This window comes from Olea europaea, chromosome 13 (assembly GCF_002742605.1).
Source record: "Olea europaea var. sylvestris chromosome 13, O_europaea_v1, whole genome shotgun sequence".
In the NCBI taxonomy this organism is placed as follows: Eukaryota; Viridiplantae; Streptophyta; class Magnoliopsida; order Lamiales; family Oleaceae; genus Olea; species Olea europaea.
The window spans coordinates 15,286,925-15,294,470 of NC_036249.1; the positions used below are offsets into that span (position 1 = coordinate 15,286,925).

The following is a 7,546-nucleotide window of genomic DNA, read 5'->3' on the forward strand; positions in this document are numbered from 1 at the left end:
ATTTTCTTACCCAATCTTTGAGAGTATCCTATTGTAGCTCTTTATCAAACCTTTATGATCAACCTGATTTTCATATGTAACACTTGCATTTGGATGCAAAATGATATATGATAATGTTAAATTCCACTGACCTAAGGTAAATGTATTTTATTGAATGTAGTGGTGAAAATGATTCAAACATATTACATATATTAATTGGAATCAAGACTTTGTTTCATTATCTTCCAAACTTATACAGTTATTAGATTTTAGTCTGTAATCCCATTTTTATGAAATCCACTCCTTAACAGTTTTATTTATCTTATACGTGCATATATTATGATGGACATCAGGTGCTCGTTCACATCATAAGTGTAACTACATTTACAAAATTGATGGCAACGCTGTCGATAAACAATGTTGTCACATACCAGTACTCTCATGGGTCCCACATTACACACTCCCTTGAGTATATCCCCACCCCACACGCAGCCCTGCCTATATATGTGGCCTCACTGCACTCTCATTGCAATACTCTAAATTTCTCACTATTCACAAAGTACACACAGGAAGGAACACAAAATAAACATAAAAAAAATGTTTGGTTGCGCACACACCACCCCATTAATCCTTATCCTGCAGCCATAGGATCTGAGTTCAACAAATTATTCATTCCTCGGTTTGATTGCTATACAAATAATGGTGTGCTGTGTTCTGAGCCGATCTCTTGGGCTTTGCCTGACTGAACACTACAGAGATGGAGATGAAAGTATGTTTACTTTTTTTCTTTTTTGTTCTTTGCTTATCTATTTGGAAATGATTGTTAATTGATAGTGTTGCCATGGATTTATGAATGTATTTCAAATTTTCTAGTGAGCTGTAGGTTATATGAACTTAATTAAAAAATTTCTCTCGTGATGTGGAAATAACTTCAAATTGACAATTCGGTTGTCTTGTAGATTGGGTAAAGTTTGATTTACATGTAGCAGAAATAAATGTCACTTAGCAAAGGATGTACTCATTACATAAATAACCTTGGTTTAGCTATTACATATTTAAAACCATGTGCTTTACTTGTAGCACTTTTCTATGTTGACTAATGTGGCTTGTTAACATTGCAAATTCTAATTATACTGTAGAAGTATCGTGCAAATACTTAATATTATGGGTTGCTTTCCATGTGCAGAAATGTAATACACTTGCATATTTCTCCATTGACAAAGCAATTATATTTACCCTTATAGTGTGTTCCTTCCCTGCTTTATATGGTCTCAATGCATAAATTGGGTTCGATGTTTCTTTTGAATGATCAGATAGATGCCAAGTAGAGTTGGGGGTGTCATTTCTTTCTTTCTTTCTTTTTACATTATTTGGATAGCGGCTAATTGACCTAACAGCTTTAGGGTGTCTACAAGCAAAGGCTTTCTTTCTAATTGATATATTTTTCTTATAGCTAACATTAACTACTTTTCATATGTGTGTCTGTTACTAAAGTTGTGGGGTTTTTCCTTATAGGAATGCTTATTTAACCAGAGAACAAATTGATGGTGAGTTGGAAGCATGCCTTGGAGTCAAGAATGTTATTGGTGTCCCATGAGTTTTTTGTTATTTCTTTTATATTTCTACTTATGTTTTCTACTTTTCAAGTTTGTTGAACCACCCTAAGTTGTTCGACCTAGAAATTACTAGGATTATACTTTATTTGTATTTGTTATAGTTTTGGAGATAACTATCTATTAGGCTAACAATAATATGAATTTTTTTATGTATTTTGTAATTATTTATATTTTAATTATTGTACATTGAAGCATTCTTTTTATAGTCATAATTTATTTTTAATGGAGTTACATTTTCAGATAAATGTGTACAATAATGGCGACTTTGTTGCAATGTAAGAAGTTGAGTATTATCATTTTTGAAATTATTGTGCAACGAATATCCATTGTCACAAAATAATATTAGCAATGCTTTTATATGTTTATAATAGACTGCATGACATACATAAATAAAGATGGAATCAATTAGACGACAATTATACATTCCTGAAGCGACAAACTTTTTGTATTGTAGAATAAATTTAACTACGAGCACAGCTTGGACTTATAAATAAAAGAATACTTGCAACAAACATTTTTCTTGTAAAAACTTTATTGTAATAATCATAGCGACAAATTGTTTTATCACCCTTTTATTTTTAGCAACATATATGCATTGCGACGACATTATGGCTACGAATATCATGCTGCTATTTCGTATTTTTTGCATCAAATAAATAGTGTTGCAATTTTGTTAATGTAATAAATTGTCAAAAATTGTTGCAAAATACATTTTGTAACTCAACATTTGCAACAAACATATTTCTTGTAAAAACTTTATTGGAATATTCGTTGCGACAAACTAACTTGTCGCCTTTTTAATTTTTAGCAACATATATACATTGCGACGACATTATTGCTACAAATACTGTGTTGCTATTTCATATTTTTTGCGTCAAACAAATATTGTTGCAATTTTGTTAATGCGATGAGTGGTCCAAAGTTGTCGCAAAATGCATTCTGTGACTCATATAACGCGACAATACCCGCAACAAACATACTGTCGTCGCTAAATTACTTTAGCAACAAAATCTCAATTTTTGCGACAACATTTTTTTGTTGCGAAATCGGTTATTTTTTGTAGTGTTTATTGACATGATTAATGAATCCAAATTTGGAAAAACCGAAGTTATGTTAATTGGAATACGTCCATTTAACTTATTATTAGATACATCGAAATCTTGCATGATGTCGTTGGTGCTTGTTGGCAACATGAGATTTCCTATAAAAGCATTAGCCCTCAAGTAAAGTCCCAAAATTCTTGTGTTGTTCTCTAACAACCAAGTTGGAAAATTCCCTCGTACATTGTTATTTGAGAGATCAAGAATTCTCAAGTTGGATTGATAGTAAAAAAAGTTGGGTAGTGTTAGAAGGCCACTAGAATTCGACGTAAAAATCTCTAGTTGAAAACTGGGAACCCATTTCTCCAACTCGTTTTCATTTATTATTTCATTGTCTCCCAAAAATAAAAACTTTAAGTTTGAATGATTGAAGAATGCCTTGAAAGAAATCGGAATTTGAAAGTTGTTACTTGAAAGGGAGATATATTCAAGCAATGTGAGTTTGGAAAGTGGAGATGAAGCAATATTTCCGGTGAACTTATTGTGAGAGAGCTCAATCAATCTAAGAGAGGTCATGTTTGCAACACATGAAGGAAGCATTCCGTCAAGCTTATTCCATCTCAAATTTAACTCTTGGAGGTTTTAAAGTTCGCACCGCCCTGCAAAAGTCACTACTTCAAAATCCACCAGAAAAATAGGGAATATAAAGAATTTACTCATAAAAAGTAAGCAACTTTTTTGTGTCCAAAATTACATTTTAAGTAAGAAATTTACATTTTTATTGGTGAAATATGGCAATAAGTTGCTTATTTTGAATGTTACTCTTATGAGGGACAAAGCCAGATAAAAAAAATTCTTTCAAGCTAGACATAATTTTTACAAATTAAAAAAAAAAATCATACGGGAAAAAACTAAATGGGCCTTGAACTAGCCTAGACCATACCTTAAATCCACCCTTGGCTATTACCTTACTTTCCGAATAAGTAACTTATTTATATCCATACCCAAAAAAAAAAAAAAAAACACTATAGATTAAACTTAATTACTTTTAAGCAACTTTATAATTTTAACCTAACCACTACAGATTATATTAATTATAAAATACTAATTGACAGAGTTAAATACTTCTTTTGCTACAATATTGATGTTCCGGTTCATTTTTATTTCTCACAAATTTTTTTCAATTATTGATGGTGAAGTAATCAATATCCACTTGCGTTTTCTGAAAAATCTTATAGTAACTAGTAACTACCTTCGTTAAAAGAGATACAATCGTGAGATGACTTTGCATTCATTGACCAAAAATTGAACTGAGATGCAAGGAAAGTTGTAAAATTTTGAAAATAGAAATAATTGAAGAAAGAATTTAATAATGAACATGCTAAGTCATGGAAAACATTATTTACCAAAAAAGCCGTTGAAGTTTACCTCGAACCGGAAGGGTGCCGTTGAGTCCGCAACTAGTCAGAAATAAAATCTTAAGGGAACTCAATACTCCAATACTTTGTAGAAAGTTCCCATCCACATTAGAATAGTCCAAGAACAATTGCTCCAGCTTTCTTAAATGTCTCAACTCTTATACACGAAAGCAATGGAAAGTGCATTAGAATCGGAGTTCATATTATAATTAGTAATATAATTTCTGTGACTTGAAATTACAACTCTTTCGGCTTACCAAAAGTTCCAATACTTTTGTTTATATAATTGAAAATAGAAATAATTGAAGAAACAATTTATTAATGGGCATGCAAAGTCATGGAAACCATTGTTTACCAAACAAGCCATTGAAGTTTACCTTGAATGGGAAGGGTGACATTGAGTCCACAATTAGATAGAGATAAAATCTTGAGGGAACTCAATGCTCCAATGCTTTGTAGAAAGTTCCCATCCACATTAGAATTGTCCAAGAATAGTCCCTCCAACCGTCTTAAATGTTCCAACTCTTATACACGAAAGCAATGGAATGTGCAATAGAATTGGAGTTCATTTTATAATTAGTAATATAATTTTTGTGACTAGGAATTACAACTCTCTCAACTTACCATAAGTTATACTTCCATTTATATAATTGTTCCGAAAATAGAAGTGCTTGAGGTTTGGGAATGTCCTCAAAGATTGCAACCGGTGGCTAATGTTGGAGACAATTATCGAATCTAATTTTAGCACTGGAAGACTATGCATACTTTTGATGCCTGAAATGGAGAACTCTCTGGAGTAATATTCATTAATGTTGATTATTAAGAAAATGGGGAGGGGCTGGGAGCAAAATAACACGAATGCTTCCGCTCACATAATAAGGCACAAGTGAAGGAAAGAAGAAAAAGGAAATTAATAATGAATAAGGATAAAGAATGAATTGAGGTGATATCCCATAAATGGTATCCAAGCTTCTAAATTGATTTCCAGTCAGATCTAGCTCCTTCAAATTGATAAAATCATTCAGATCTATCGAAAATGACAAGTAAATATATTAACAGGTCATAACAATGTAGTCTTTTTTTGACAAGTAAATATATCGCACTTGTAAAAGGAGACTCACTTAGCACCGATAAAATGTCACCGTTGATAATATCAACATTATCCATGAAATCAAGAACTTCCAGCTTGGTTAATCCGAAGAGTCTTTCACTGCCTAGATAATGATCTTTCTTAACAAATAAAAATATGTTTCGTCAAGCTAGTAAAAACATATATAATGCTCCGACGAAATCAATGTTGGTCAAGATTACTTACACAAGCACAATGGTCGGGAATCATAAAAATAATAATATAGCTTTTGTAGTAAAGTGTATTACAACAGTAAAAGAAAAAAAATTGTCATATTTGTTATATATATCTTGTACTAGAAGTGCCCTTAAACTTTTACATTTGAATTACTTGGTTGTTTAGAACTATTGATATATCAATGCGATTAACATATACATAATGCTAACCTTATTAGGAAGGGGAAATGGCGAATGCTTTGATCTAATAGGAGAGAAACTAGCGTAATTTTCGAAGGTTTTATTCTTTGATAATCACATGATCTATCAAAGAACCAGCAGAACACAAAGTAAATTGAACTTACTGTTGCTGTAATTTTTTCTCCTTAAAGAGTTGCATCCAAAACCTAGATACTTTAGAGAAGAAAGCTGACTAAGAGATGACAAAATTTTGCGATCAAATGAATTGTAACTCAGATCAAGGGCCTCCAAATTTCTCAAATTCGACAATCTATCAATACCTGCAACAAAGTTTAATATATCTATAATATCACTCGAAGGAAAAACTTAAACAACAAAAGAACATAGGAATAATAAAATTTAATCAATTGGCAGGCTACTTAAGAAGAGATTTTGTCATACCCTCATTCTCAATCCATCCTACTAACTGATTCTCGTCTAAAGAGAGATTTCTAAGCTCTCGAAATGGAAGAAATAGAGAGGCATTAAAATACCAATCTCCTAATTTCTCCTCCCTCGCATAATAAAGATTAAGTTGGATTACTCGTTTAGTTGTGCTGTTGCATTCAACCCTTGTCCACTGACAACAATCAATTGCAGTCTCATTAACCACCCATGAGGGCAACGATTCTCCATCTGGGAAGTTTATATTTGCTTTGAGGAGCAAAAGAGCAACCTTCCCTTCCTCCCAATACCCTAAACAATACCATCCATTTAGTAATGAAAGCACCATCATCACTAGCATTGCCAGTAACTTAATTCGGTAACTCCCATCTTTCTTAAATACTAAGCCATGAATTCTTACTTTTCTGGATAAACAAGTTTGCAAACTATCCAATTTATAGCATTAAGTGGATTTGCCGTGTTAGGTGGTTCATTTTTAATTATAGACTTTTCCTCGAAGTTGTAAAATTCTTAGCACTTTCTTATTGTTTAATTGATTAATTGGAAATTGCCCATACTCGGTTGATTGATTGAGGATCAAACGAACAAAGAAATTTCTACATTCTGTCTTTACCACATATTTTCTATCTACTAATTTGGCAAACCCAGCTGCCAATTATCTCATTTATTAGGTACGTATGAATAGAGATAATTAGAAAAATAAATAGAAAAGTGTGTGGTCGTAGTCAAATGTGGGTTTAATTGAAGTTAATTTTTAAACTTAGCCAATAAATGAAAAGAAGACACAGGAAATGTGAACGAATCGAATAATGGGGAAATAACAAACCAGATTCAAAGTCGGTGAAGCATTATTTAATTTTTTTTCACTAAATAAAGAACAGTATTCAAAATCCCTTATTTCTCTTTTTCTGCATGACGTGAATACTGGTTCATATATGTAGCCTAGTGAATCTGTACAAATCTTGGTAAATATCTATGTGCAAAAGTGTGTGGAAAATCATGAGAATAAGAACTAATCAGAATTTTCTATTTCCGTGTGCCAAGGGCATGCCAGATTCTCTTTTACTAGAATTCTTAATTAGCCCCATGTATCGACCAAATCCTACGTCCCGTCATTATTATCGAATGATCAGGTCACTTTCATTGATGCCAATAAACAAATCAAAACTGTTTAATTTTTGCAAGTAAAAAAAAATACACAAATTTATAACCGCTAACGTAGAGTGACAGGCATTTTTATCCTATCCACTGTGGGCATCTATAACTTCATATCTATTGCTATAACTAAACGCATTTATATTTTTCCCCCCTTTCTTTTTTAGTACCTTTAACGAAAATGATATTTAAATTCGTGGTTGTACTTTTTTATTTTTATTGTTTACAATCAAATCATTAATTGATTGACTGTTGGAAGAAGAAGACAAATATCTTGCATTCCAAAAACATTTTCTCAGTAATGCAGTGCCCCATGGACCACGTTCCGCAAAGTGGTGGAAATTGACGAAATTTCTACAATTTGCCCCACCTTAAGGTTGGGGTTCAACCTATAAATGTCTATATTACA

At 32.2% G+C, this 7,546-nt stretch overlaps 1 protein-coding gene across 2 annotated transcripts in view; it reads right to left on the reverse strand.

Moving 5' to 3' along the window:
* Window positions 1-7,546, reverse strand: part of LOC111407706 (probable LRR receptor-like serine/threonine-protein kinase At4g36180) — a 101,583-nt gene that overhangs the window by 62,369 nt on the left and 31,668 nt on the right. The gene's annotated exons all lie outside the window — the stretch shown is intronic.